The sequence below is a fragment of the Salvelinus sp. IW2-2015 genome, unplaced genomic scaffold (assembly GCF_002910315.2).
Source record: "Salvelinus sp. IW2-2015 unplaced genomic scaffold, ASM291031v2 Un_scaffold3878, whole genome shotgun sequence".
Lineage (NCBI taxonomy): Eukaryota > Metazoa > Chordata > Actinopteri > Salmoniformes > Salmonidae > Salvelinus > Salvelinus sp. IW2-2015.
The window spans coordinates 1-13,293 of NW_019945152.1; the positions used below are offsets into that span (position 1 = coordinate 1).

At 44.7% G+C, this 13,293-nt stretch overlaps 1 long non-coding RNA gene across 2 annotated transcripts; it reads left to right on the forward strand.

Moving 5' to 3' along the window:
- Nucleotides 1–12,514: 12,514 nt before the first annotated feature.
- On the forward strand, nucleotides 12,515–13,253 carry LOC139026103 (uncharacterized). 2 transcript variants are annotated; one of them, XR_011477814.1, is made up of 3 exons: nucleotides 12,515–12,587; nucleotides 12,841–12,878; nucleotides 13,182–13,253. It is a non-coding gene; the product is annotated as an uncharacterized lncRNA (long non-coding RNA). The 2 variants fall into 2 exon arrangements; XR_011477815.1 differs by lacking the exon at nucleotides 13,182–13,253 and adding an exon at nucleotides 12,958–12,985.
- The last annotated feature ends 40 nt before the right edge of the window (nucleotides 13,254–13,293 follow it).

Below are 13,293 nucleotides of genomic sequence, written 5' to 3' on the forward strand. Positions count from 1 at the left end.
TTACCTACATACTTTACTGTGAGATGTGTTACCTACATACTTTATTGTGAGATGTGTTACCTACATACTTTACTGTGAGATGTGTTACCTACATACTTTACTGTGTAATGTGTACTACATACTTTACTGTGAGATGTGTTACCTACATACTTTACTGTGAGATGTGTTACCTACATACTTTATGTGAATGTGTTACCTACATACTTTACTGTGTAATGTGTTACCTACATACTTTACTGTGAGATGTGTTACCTACATACTTTACTATGTAATGTGTTACCTACATACTTTACTGTGAGAGTGTTACCTACATACTTTACTGTGAGATGTGTTACCTACATACTTTACTGTGAGATGTGTTACCTACATACTTTACTGTGAGATGTGTTACCTACATACTTTACTGTGAGACATGTTACCTACATACTTACTGTGAGACTGTACCTACATACTTACTGTGAGATGTTACCTACATACTTTACTGTGAGATGTGTTACCTACATACTTTACTGTGAGACGTGTTACCTACAACTTACTGTGAGAGTGTTACCTACATACTTTACTGTGAGACATGTTACCTACATACTTATACTGTGAGACGTGTTACCTACATACTTTACTGTGAGATGTGTTACCTACATACTTTACTGTGAGATGTGTTACCTACATACTTTACTGGAGATGTGTTACCTACATACTTTACTGTGAGAGTGTTACCTACATACTATACTGTGAGACGTGTTACCTACATACTTTATGGTGAGACGTGTTACCTACATACTTTACGTGTGAAGTGTTACCTACATACTTTACTGTGAGATGTGTTACCTACATACTTTACTGTGAGATGTGTTACCTACATACTTTACTGTGTAATGTGTTACCTACATACTTTACTGTGAGATGTGTTACCTACATACTTTACTGTGAGATGTGTTACCTACATTAACTTTACTGTTGTAATGTGTTACCGTACATACTTTACTGTGAGATGTGTTACCTACATACTTTACTATGTAATGTGTTACCTACATACTTTACTGTGAGATGTGTTACCTACATACTTTACAGTGAGATGTGTTACCAACATACTTACTGTGAGCATGTTACCTACATACTTTACTGTGAGATGTGTTACCAACATACTTACTGTGAGACATGTTACCTACATACTTTACTGTGAGATGTGTTACCTACATACTTTACGTGAGATGTGTTACCACATACTTTACTGTGAGACATGTTACCTACATACTTTACTGTGAGATGTGTTACCAACATACTTTACTGTGAGACATGTTACCTACATACTTTACTGTGAGACGTGTTCCTACATACTTTACTGTGAGATGTGTTACCACATACTTTACTGTGAGATGTGTTACCTACATACTATACTGTGTGAGACGTGTTACCTACATACTTTACTGTGAGACGTGTTACCTACATACTTTACTGTGAGATGTGTACCTACATACTTTACTGTGAGATGTGTACCTACATACTTTACTGTGAGATGTGTTACCTACATACTTTACTGTGTAATGTGTTACCTACATACTTTACTGTGAGATGTGGTACCTACATACTTTACTGTGAGATGTGTTACCTACATACTTTACTGTTGTTAATGTGTTACCTACATACTTTACTGTGAGATGTGTTACCTACATACTTTACTATGTAATGTGTTTACCTACATACTTTACTGTGAGATGTGTTACCTACATACTTTACAGTGAGATGTGTTACCTACATACTTTACTGTGAGACATGGTTACCTACATACTTTACTGTGAGATGTGTTACCAACATACTTTACTGTGAGACATGTTACCTACATACTTTACTGTGAGATGTGTTACCTACATACTTTACTGTGAAGATGTTACCACATTACTTTACTGTGAGATGTGTTACCTACATACTTACTGTGAGACGTGTTACCTACATTACTTTACTGTGAGACGTGTTACCTACATACTTTACTGTGAGATGTGTTTACCTACATATTTACTGTGAAAGATGTGTACCACATACTTTACTGTGTAATGTGTTACCTACATACTTTACTGTAGATGTGCGTGTTACCTACATACTTTACGGTGAGATGTGTTACATACATACTTTACTGTGTAATGTGTTAACTACATACTTTACTGTGAGATGTGTTACCTACATACTTTACTATGTAATGTGTTACCTACATACTTTACTGTGAGATGTGTTACCTACATACTTTACAGTGAGATGTGTTACCTACATACTTTACTGTGAGACATGTTACCTACATACTTTACTGTGAGATGTGTTACCAACATACTTTACTGTGAGACATGTTACCTACATACTTTACTGTGAGATGTGTTACCTACATACTTTACTGTGAGATGTGTTACCTACATACTTTACTGTGAGATGTGTTACCTACATACTTTACTGTGAGATGTGTTACCTATACTTTACTGTGAGACGTGTTACCTCCATACTTTACTATGTAATGTGTTACCTACATACTTTACTGTGAGATGTGTTACCTACATACGTTGTGAGACGTGTTACCTACATACTTTACTGTGAGATGTGTTACCTACATACGTTGTGAGACGTGCTACCTAAATACTTGTTGTGTTGTATGTGTTAGGTACATACTAATCAAACTTGTTAACACGGCCTCATGTGAATCCAACTAATTCAACTCTGTGGACATGGCAATGTTAGCAATTGGTACTCTGCCAGGAGCTGCTTGTGGATTTGACAACTCTATCACGGTTCCACCTCCAACACCGTCACATTACCAGTCATGCGGGTGTCGGCTAACGCAAATCTGATTGAATCGAGCCCCTAGTCTCTCAGCTTCCCATCCCCTCATTCCTTTCTCCTGAGAGAGAGGGGGCTGTCATCATGGCAGAGACTGAACAAGACTGGCTAGTCCATCACGTCTTGATGACCGAGGGGTGGAGAGAGAGAGGGAAGGAGAGAGGGAGGGAAGGAGAGAGAGAGGGAAGGAGAGAGGGAGGGAAGGAGAGAGGGAGGGAAGGAGAGAGGGAGAGAGCGAGGAGTCCTCTTTACCTCTTTCCAGTTTTATTAATATGAAGTGGAGACTACTGACTACAGAGACAGTGCCTCACTCCTCTCTGTTGATCCAACTTTTCCAACACTGCTAGACTGGACCAGGGCCAGGGGAGGGCTGCTGCCTGTAAACCTGTTGGTTTTTCCCCAGCCAAGGTAGGGCTGAGCTGGGCAAACACACAGGGCTGAGCCACCGTCTGGGCCTCCGGACTGTCAACAGCTAACCTGTTTAGTCTGTTTCCTCCCATCCAGATTTACAGCCACATATTAACTTAGTTCCACTTCAAATAACAAGGAACGTCAGGGGAATACCCAAACTTCTCCTCCACTTAGACAATCACACACACACGCACGCGCACGCGCACACACGCACGCACGCACGCACGCACGCACGCACGCACGCACGCACGCACGCACGCACGCACGCCAACACACACACACACCACAACACACACACACAACACCACACACACACACAACCACACACATACAAAGGGGTCATAGTGAGGTTGTTGTTAAATGAGACCTGGTAAAGGAAGACAGAACACAACCCGAAGGAGGAATACCTCATTTTCCAGTAAGGATAGATTCAGAGTAGATCATCTAAACTTTTCCGGTCAAGTTGAACCGTAAAACTTCCTAGAGAATGTAACTCTACCAGCAAGACGTTGTAGTGACACCCCCAGAGAGCAGAAGACAATGTAATGGAGGAACAAACCCACATGGACGGACCACTACAATGAAGCAGAACAATAAACCTGATGCACAGAGGAAAGACCTGAGGGTTTCCAATATACTGTACAGAACAAAGAAACATTCTAACACACACACAGCTGACACACCCTGATCCTCTATGTTCCTGTTACCTTCATCTGATCCTATATGTTCCTGTTACCTTCATCTGATCCTCTTTGTCCTGTTACCTTCATCTGATCCTCATGTTCTGTCACTTCATCTGATCCTCATGTTCTGTACCTTCATCTGATCTTATGTCCTGTCCTTCATCTGATCCTCTATGTCCTGTACCTTCATCTGATCCTCTATGTTCCTGTCACCTTCATTGATCCTTATGTTCCTGTCACCTATCTGATCCTATATGTTCCAGTCACCTTCATCTGATCCTCTATGTTCCTGTCACCTTCATCTGATCCTCTATGTTCCAGTCACCTTCATCTGATCCTCTATGTTCGTCACCTTCATCTGATCCTCTATGTTCCTGTCATTCATCTGATCCTCTATGTTCGTCACCTTCATCTGATCCTCTATGTTCCTGTCCCTTCATCTGATCCTCTATGTCCTGTCACTCCTCTGATCCTCTAGTTCTGTACCTTCTCATGATCCTCTAGTTCCTGTCACCTTCATCTGATCCTCTATGTTCTGTACCTCATCGATCCCTTGTTCACCTTCATCTGACCTCTATGTTCCTGTTACTTCATCTGATCCTCTATGTTCCTGTTACCTTCATCTGATCTGATCTCCTATTCCTGTCACCTTCATCTGATCCTATCTGTTCCTGTCACCTTCAACTGATCCTCTATGTTCCTGTCACCTTCATCTGATCTTCATGTTCCTGTCACCTTCATCTGATCCTCTATGTTCCTGTACCTTCATTTGATCCTCTATGTTCCTGCCACTTCATCTGATCCTCTATGTCCTGTCACCTTCATCTGATCCTTATGTTCCTGTCACTTCATCTGATCCTCTATGTCCCAGTCACCTTCATCTGATCCTCTATGTTCCTGTCACCTTCATCTGATCCTATATGTTCCTGTCACCTTCATCTGATCCTCTAGTGTCCTGTCACCTTCATCTGATCCTCTATGTTCTCTGTCACCTTCATCTGATCCTCTATGTTCCTTCACTTCATCTGATCCTCTATGTCCTGTCACCTTCATCTGATCCTCTATGTTCCTGTCACTTCATCTGATCCTCTATGTTCCTGTTACCTTCATCTGACTCCCTATGTTCCTGTTACCTTCATCTGATCTATATGTCCTGTCACCTTCATCTGATCCTCTATGTCCGTCACTTCATCTGATCTCTATGTTCTGTCACCTTCATCTGATCCTCTATGTTCCTGTCACCTTCATCTGATCTGATCCTCTATGTTCCTGTTAATTATATCTCTCCATCTAGGGCAAGTGACAAAGCAGGACTTTCCTTGCAGCGCTCAGACAAAAAAAATAAAAATGTATTATGGATCCCCATTAATTCCTGCCAAGGCAGCAGCTACTCTTCCTGGGGTTTATTATGGATCCCATTAGTTCCTGCCAAGGCAGCAGCTACTTCCTGGGTTTATTATGGATCCCCATTAGTTCTGCCAAGGCAGCAGCTACTCTTCCTGGGGTTTATTATGGATCCCCATTAGTTCCTGCCAAGGCAGCAGCTACTCTTCCTGGGGTTTATTATGGATCCCATTAATTCCTGCCAAGGCAGAAGCACTCTTCCTGGGGTTTATTATGGATCCCATTAGCCTGCAAGGCAGCAGCTATCTTCCTGGGGTTTATTATGGATCCCCATTAGTTCCTGCCAAGGCAGCAGAAACGCTTCCTGGGGTTTATTATGGATCCCCATTAGTTCCTGACAAGGCAGCAGCTACTCTTCCTGGGGTTTATTATGGATCCAATTAGTTCCTGCCAAGGTAGCAGCTACTCTTCCTGGGTTTATTATGGATCCCCATTAGTTCTTGCCAAGGCAGCAGCTACTCTTCCTGAGGTTTATTATGGATCCCCATTAGTTCCTGCCAAGGCAGCAGCTACTCTTTCTGGGGTTTATTATGGATCCCTATTAGTTCCTGCCAAGGCAGCAGCTACTCTTCCTGGGGTTATTATGATCCCATTAATTCCTGCCAAGGCAGCAGCTACTCTTCCTGGGTTTTATTATGGATCCCCATTAGTTCCTGTCAAGGCAGCAGCTACTCTCCTGGGGTTTATTATGGATCCCCATTAGTTCCTGCCAAAGCAGCAGCTACTCTCCTAGGGTTTATTATGGATCCCCATTAGTTCCTGCCAAGACAGCGGCTACTCTTCCTGGGGTTATTTAAGGATCCCCATTAGTTCCTGACAAGGCAGCAGGTTCTCTTCCTGGGGTTTAATGGATCCCTATTAGTTCCTGCTAATGGCAGCAGCAACTCTTCCTGGGGTTTATTATGGATCCCATTAGTTCTGCCAAGGCAGCAGCTACTATTCCTGGGTTTATTATGGATCCCCATTAGTTCCTGCCAAGGCAGCAGAAACGCTTCTGGGGTTTATTATGGATCCCAGTAGATCCTGCCAAGGCAGCAGCTACTCTTCCTGGGGTTTATTATGGATCCCATTAGTTCCTGCCAAGGCAGCAGCTACTCTTCCTGGGTTTATTTATGGATCCCATTAGTTCTGCCAAGGCAGCAGCTACTTCTCCTGGGGTTTATTATGGATCCCCATTAGTTCCTGACAAGGCAGCACTACTCTTCCTGGGGTTTATTATGGATCCCCATTAGTTCCTGCCAAGGCGCAGCTACTCTCCTGGGGTTTATTATGGATCCCCCATTAGTTTCCTGACAAGGCCAGCTACTCTCCTGGGGTTATATTGGATCCCCATTAGTTCCTGCCAAGGCAGCAGCTATCTTCCTGGGTTTATTATGGATCCCCATTAGTTCCTGACAAGGCAGCAGCTACTCTCCCGGGGTTTATTATGGATCCCCATTAGTTCCTGACAAGGCAGCAGCTACTCTTCCTGGGTTATTGGATCCCCATTGTTTGCCAAGGCAGCAGCTACTCTCCTGGGGTTTATTATGCTCCCATTAGTTCCTGAGCAGGCAGCTACTCTCCTGGGGTTTATATGGATCCCCATTAGTTCCTGAAAAGGCAGCAGCTACTCTTCCTGGGGTTTATTATGGATCCTCCATAGTTCCTGTCAAGGCAGCAGCTACTCTCCTGGGTTTATTATGGATCCCCATTAGTTCCTGACAAGGCAGCAGCTACTTTCCTGGGGTTTATTATGGATCCCCATTAGTTCCTGCCAAGGCAGCAGCTATCTTCCTGGGGTTTATTAGGATCCCCATTAGTCCTGCCAAGGCAGCAGCTACTCTTCCTGGGGTTTATTATGGATCCCCATTAGTTCCTGCCAAGGCAGCAGCTACTCTTCCTGGGTTATTATGGATCCCCATTAGTTCCTGCAAGGCAGCAGCTACTCTTCCTGGGGTTTATTATGGATCCCATTAGTTCCTGCCAAGGCAGCAGCTACCTTCCTGGGTTTATATGGATCCCCATTAGTTCCTGCCAAGGCAGCAGCTACTTCCTGGGGTTTATTATGGATCCCAATTAGTTCCTGACAAGGCAGCAGCTACTCTTCCTGGGGTTTATTATGGATCCCCATTATGTCCTGCCAAGGCAGCAGCTACTCTCCTGGGGTTTTATGGATCCCCATTAGTTCCTGACAAGGCAGCAGCTACCTTCCTGGGGTTTATTAGGGATCCCCATTAGTTCCTGCCAAGGCAGCAGCTACTCTCCTGGGGTTTATATGGATCCCCATTGTTCCTGACAAGGCAGCAGCTACTCTTCCTGGGTTTATTATGGATCCCCATTAGTTCCTGCCAAGGCAGCAGCTACTCTTCCTGGGGTTTATTATGGATCCCATTAGTTCCTGCCAAGGCAGCAGCTACTCTTCCTGGGGTTTATTATGGATCCCATTAGTTCCTGCCAAGGCAGCAGCTACTCTTCCTGGGGTTTATTATGGATCCCCATTAGTTCCTGACAAGCAGCAGCTACTCTTCCTGGGGTTTATTATGGATCCCCATTAGTTCCTGCCAAGGCAGCAGCTACTCTTCCTGGGTTTATTATGGATCCCCATTAGTTCCTGCAAGGCAGCAGCTACTCTTCCTGGGGTTTATTATGGATCCCCATTAGTCCTGCCAGGCGCAGCTACTCTTCCTGGGGTTATTATGGATCCCCATTAGTTCCTGCCAAGCGCAACAGCTACGTCGTCACAGCAAGGACGGGGTTTTTTTTAGGCAATATAAGACGAGGCCTGATGGATGGGCAAGACGAACAGGAAGTAAGACAGGGCCGATGGATGGCAAGACGACAGGAAGTTAAGACCAGGGCCTGATGGATGGGCAAGACGAACAGGAAGTTAAGACCAGGGCTGATGGATGGCAAGACAACAGGAAGTTAAGACCAGGGCCGATGGATGGGCAAGACGAACAGGAAGTTAAGACAGGGCCGGATGGATGGGCAAGACGAACAGGAAGTTAAGACAGGGCCGGATGGATGGGCAAGACGAACAGGAAGTTAAGACCAGGCCTGATGGATGGCAAGACGAACAGGAAGTTAAGACCAGGGCTGATGGATGGGCAAGACGAACAGGAAGTTAAGACCAGGGCCGGATGGATGGGCAGACGAACAGGAAGTTAAGACAGGGCCGGATGGATGGCGCAAGCGAACAGGAAGTTAAGACCAGGGCCGGTGGATGGGCAAGACGAACAGGAAGTTAGAACCAGGGTCTGAAGGATGGGCAAGACGAACAGGAAGTTAAGACCAGGGCCGGATGGATGGGCAAGACGAACAGGAAGTTAAGACCAGGGCCGGATGGATGGGCACTTAGCTGTGGAAACTACCATGGTCAGAACAGCAGAAAATGTTTAGACAACCCATGTTTTATCCAAAGTAGAATAATTAACCTCTCAGTAAAAGTGATCAATAGACTAATCATTGATTATGCAGTCTGTGTTCAGTACTCAGAATGTACCTTAAAGGTGATGACCTCCATGCCCAGGACAGAGGAGTAGAAGGTGCAGGTGGCTGGAACACTCTTCACGGTCAACACCAGGTGGTCCAGGTGACTCACCTGTACAGGAGCTCTTATATCTCCGTACCCCCACCGACACCACAGGTAGCCCCCGTACCCCCAACACAGGCAGCCCACAGGACCTGGGCTGTAGCTGAGACATGGCCAGAGATCATATAAGTGTGCAAAAAAATCATGCATGTAAAATAAACTACTCACATGAACGTGTAGACAGCGTCCCAACGTGGTCAAATTAAGTAGTACTACGATCAACATCTGCGGTACACTGTATTCGGGTAATTACGGTAAATCGGTAACCAGAAACCAATGTAGCGGTGTCATTTTCTCCATTTATAAAATACGATATTAATTAGTGAAGATACAGGTTAATAGTTTATCATTTAATACAGAAGTTATACTGTAGACGACTACACATGCCCCTCGTTAATAAAAGTGTTTTCTGAAGACAAGGAACTTTTCCGTAGCTCCGTTTAAGGACAGCTGACATTCGTTCTACAGGTCTTTCATGGCGGTAAATCCCTTGACAACGCACCAAATGACAACCTAAAGTCCGGAGCAACATCGTTCCTTTGTAGTTGAAAACTAATGGAGGAAACTTCAGCCTTCACTTCCTTATTCCCACATACTTAACTTGACCATAATACCGTAATTGCTGGAGTATTTTGCCTACCACATTATGGGCAGCTTGATGTATCAACACAATATTCGTGTAAAAACATGGGGTGAAATCATATCCGTTTCATCTGAACATAATTCTTACTCTGATATATATTTTATTGTCCATGTTTGCCACTCTAAATTGATAGTGATCCATGTTGGTTTTGATGCACATATCTTTATTGTAATATATACCGAACAAAAATATAAACGCAACATGCAACAATTTCAATCATTTTACAGTTCATATAAGGAAATCAGTCCATTAAAATAAATGAGACCCTAATCTATGGATTTCAGATGATGACAGGTGTGGGAGGGCATAGGCCCACACATTGGCAGACAGGCCCAGTCAATCAGAATACGTTTTCCCAACAAAATGGATTTATTACAGAAATAAATACTCCTCAGCACCCCCTAGCAGTGGCCATTTGCCCATGGCACAAGGTGCACCTTTGTAAGGATCTTGCTGTTTATTAAGCAGCTTCTTGATATGCCACACCTGTCAGGTGGATGGATTATATTGCCAAAGGAGAAATCTTCACTAACAGGGATGTAAACAAATTTGTGTACAACATGAGAGAAATAAGCTTTTTGTGCATATGGAACATTTCTGGAATCTTTTATTTCAGCTCATGAAACCAGCACTTGACATGTTGCGTTTATATTTTTGTTCAGTATATATATAAAACATTCAGGCTCTGTGAGGCCAGGTGGTCAGACACACAGTTCCACGTTGGAGCCGAGACTGATGTACAAATCACCTTCTATCATAAATAACTACTCAATATTATTTGCAGATTTGTCAGTCAGTCAGAATTTACCCATGACAGGCTACATCAGTTTTGATGCTCTCAAACACTGTCACTGCTCAGGTGTGGAACACTTAAGGCAGGGTTTCCCTGGACGATGCAGGAGTTCCCTGGACGATGGATGCAGGATTTCCCTGGACGATGCAGCTTGCTGGCCATTAGCCAATCGGCGTTTCTCAACGAGATCATATCACGCGGCCGCATTCAACTGGTAATTACCACCTTCCCACTTGGTTCTTAACTCTGATCAACCCTATTGATCATGTCTGTAGCGGTGCACCACCTGTGAGTTAAAACAGCATATGGATTGATTAACTCTGATCAACCCTATTGATCATGTCTGTAGAAGTGCTCCACCTGAGTTAAAACAGCTTACTGATTTGCTATACCTCCGAAATCAAGTGGTCACACCTCCCTTGGAGAAGCCTGGTTCACGACGAGGCTAGTTGTAACAACGTGGCCCTCTCAACATCACCCCCTGTGTACTGAAATACCCACATCTTCTGCATGGATCATCAATTATAAAATATATCCTCTAAAAGGCCAAACAACAAGTAGAGACGGCAGAATATATTTCATGATAAAGAGGGGTGCCCTTGATGAACACGGGGATATTAAACCACAGGACTGGTCTGGCTCCCTATTCCCTTTATAGTGCATATAGGGAGCCATTTGGGACCAATGCAACATAGTGCAGTAGGAGGCCATGATGAAGACAGCCAGGCTAGTAGGGAAGCACTGTCAGAAAGACACAATACAGTTCATTTACAACGGGTCATTATCAACAATAACAGAGCTTCAACCACCCAAAACTTTATTTATACAGGGAGGAGGTAACGACGGCAACCGTGAGAACACATGGACCCTATAGAATAATGTGATGTCATCATGGCATGGAACACTCCGTCTGTGTGTACAGCCAACCTACAGGCCCACCGCTCGCCAAGGGATAGTGCTATCAGAATGTACAGAAAGAACCCAGCTCTAGAAAATAAAAAGCTTAACACATTTTTAAAAGGGAACAAGTCTTCATTTTAACTGTGAATATTCAGTCTACAATATTTTAGAAATAATATACAAGTTTAGAATATTACGCTTTGTTTTTCCTATTTTTTCTCAGTTTTCCCACTTTGTAGTTATTGCACTGGTGTTCCAGATATGAAGACATCTCTTGGTGGTAGAAGTTCTTGGCCAAAACACAGGACAGAGACAGCAGCCTGGCCTGGCTCTAACCTGGCCCTGGCCTGGCTCTAACCTGGCTCTAACCTGGCCCTGGCCTGGCTCTAACCTGGCCTGACTCTGGCCTGGCTCTAACCAACACATGGAACTCATAATAAACGTGATTCCCAAATGTCACTATTCCCTATATAGAGCAGTACTTCTGACCAGAGTCCTATGGGTAGTGCACTATATAGAGATAGGGTGGTGGAGACGGAGCCATAATGCAGCCCTCTGTTCACTTCCTGGTCATATGGTAGCAGAACCAACAGGTTGTCATGGTGACATCACAAGGTTAGGAACACGAGGAGGTTGTCGTTATCATTCAGGGCCCGTATCCACAAAGTGTCCCAGAGTAGGAGTGGTGATCTAGGATCAGTTGGGCTTCTTAGGTTTAATGAATAAGATAAGGACTGATCCTAGATCACCACTGATCCTAGATCACTACTCCTACGCTGAGATGTCGTGATGAAACACTGTCAGAGGGCAGAAATAGAAAATGCTTCATGGTGATGGGCTAGAGTTAGACTACATACTAGCATCAGTTAACAGATACCTACATCCCATCTCAACACAATTCATAATCAGTACCATTGATTCCGATGTCATGAATATGATGCAATACGATTCCAAATAAACTGATAGCTAAGAATTCCAAACGGAATCCAAGTCCGTCACATCTTGTTCTCCCCATTAAAGCCTGTACAACATTCTACAGTMTTAACTTAAAAACTYAWTCAGCAAGCTTTGACACACTGACAGTCTGTGAGCCGTTCCAGAGTACTGATAAATGCAGTTCATCTTTCAGGTGGGTGAGAGCAGAGGGGGAGGCAGTGGAGGTGGGACAGTGGAGTCCCTTGGTGGTAAGACAGGTTAGGGTGAGGTGGGGACAGTGGAGTCCTCTTGGGGTAAGACAGGTTAGGGAGAGTGGTGGTCTGTTGGTCCTCTCAGGGTAGGTAAGGGAGAGTGGGGTCTGTTGTCCTCTCAGGGTAAGTAAGGCGAGAGTGGGGTCTGTTGGTCCTCTCAGGGTAAGTAAGGAGAGTGGGGTCTGTTGGTCCCTCAGGGTAGTAAAGGGAGAGTGGGGGTCTGTTGGTCCTCAGGGTAGTAAGGGAGAGTGGGGTTGGTTGGTCGCTCAGGGTAAGTAAGGGAGAGTGGGGTCTGTGGTCCTCTCAGGGTAAGTAAGGGAGAGTGGGGTCTGTTGTCCTCTCAGGGTAGTAAGGGAGAGTGGGAGTCTGTTGGTCCTCTCAGGTAAGTAAGAGAGTGGTCTGTTGGTCCTCTCAGGGGTATAAGGGAGAGTGGGGTCTGTTGGTCCTCTCAGGGTAAGTAAGGAGAGTGACGGAGGTCTGTTGGTCCTCTCAGTAAGTAAGGGGAAGTGGGGCTCTGTTGGTCCTCCTCAGGGTAAGTAAGGGAGAGTGTGGGTCTGTGGTCCTCTCAGGGTAGGAAGGGAGAGTCGGGGTCTGTTGGTCCCTCAGGGTAGTAAGGAGAGTGGGTCTGTTGGTCCTCTCAGGGTAAGTAAGCGGAGAGTAGGGGTCTGTTGGTCCCTCAGGTAAGTAAGGGAGAGTGGGGTGACTGCTTGTCCTCTCAGGGTAAGTAAGGGAGATGGGGTCTGTTGGTGCCTCTCAGGGAAGTCAAGAGAGTGGGGTCTGTTGGCCAAGGGACAGTGCGTATCTCTCATGTCTCTTACTACACTATGAAGCACCACCTTCCTGTCTGTCTCCTCTCTCTGGCGTCCGTCTGTCTCTCCAAA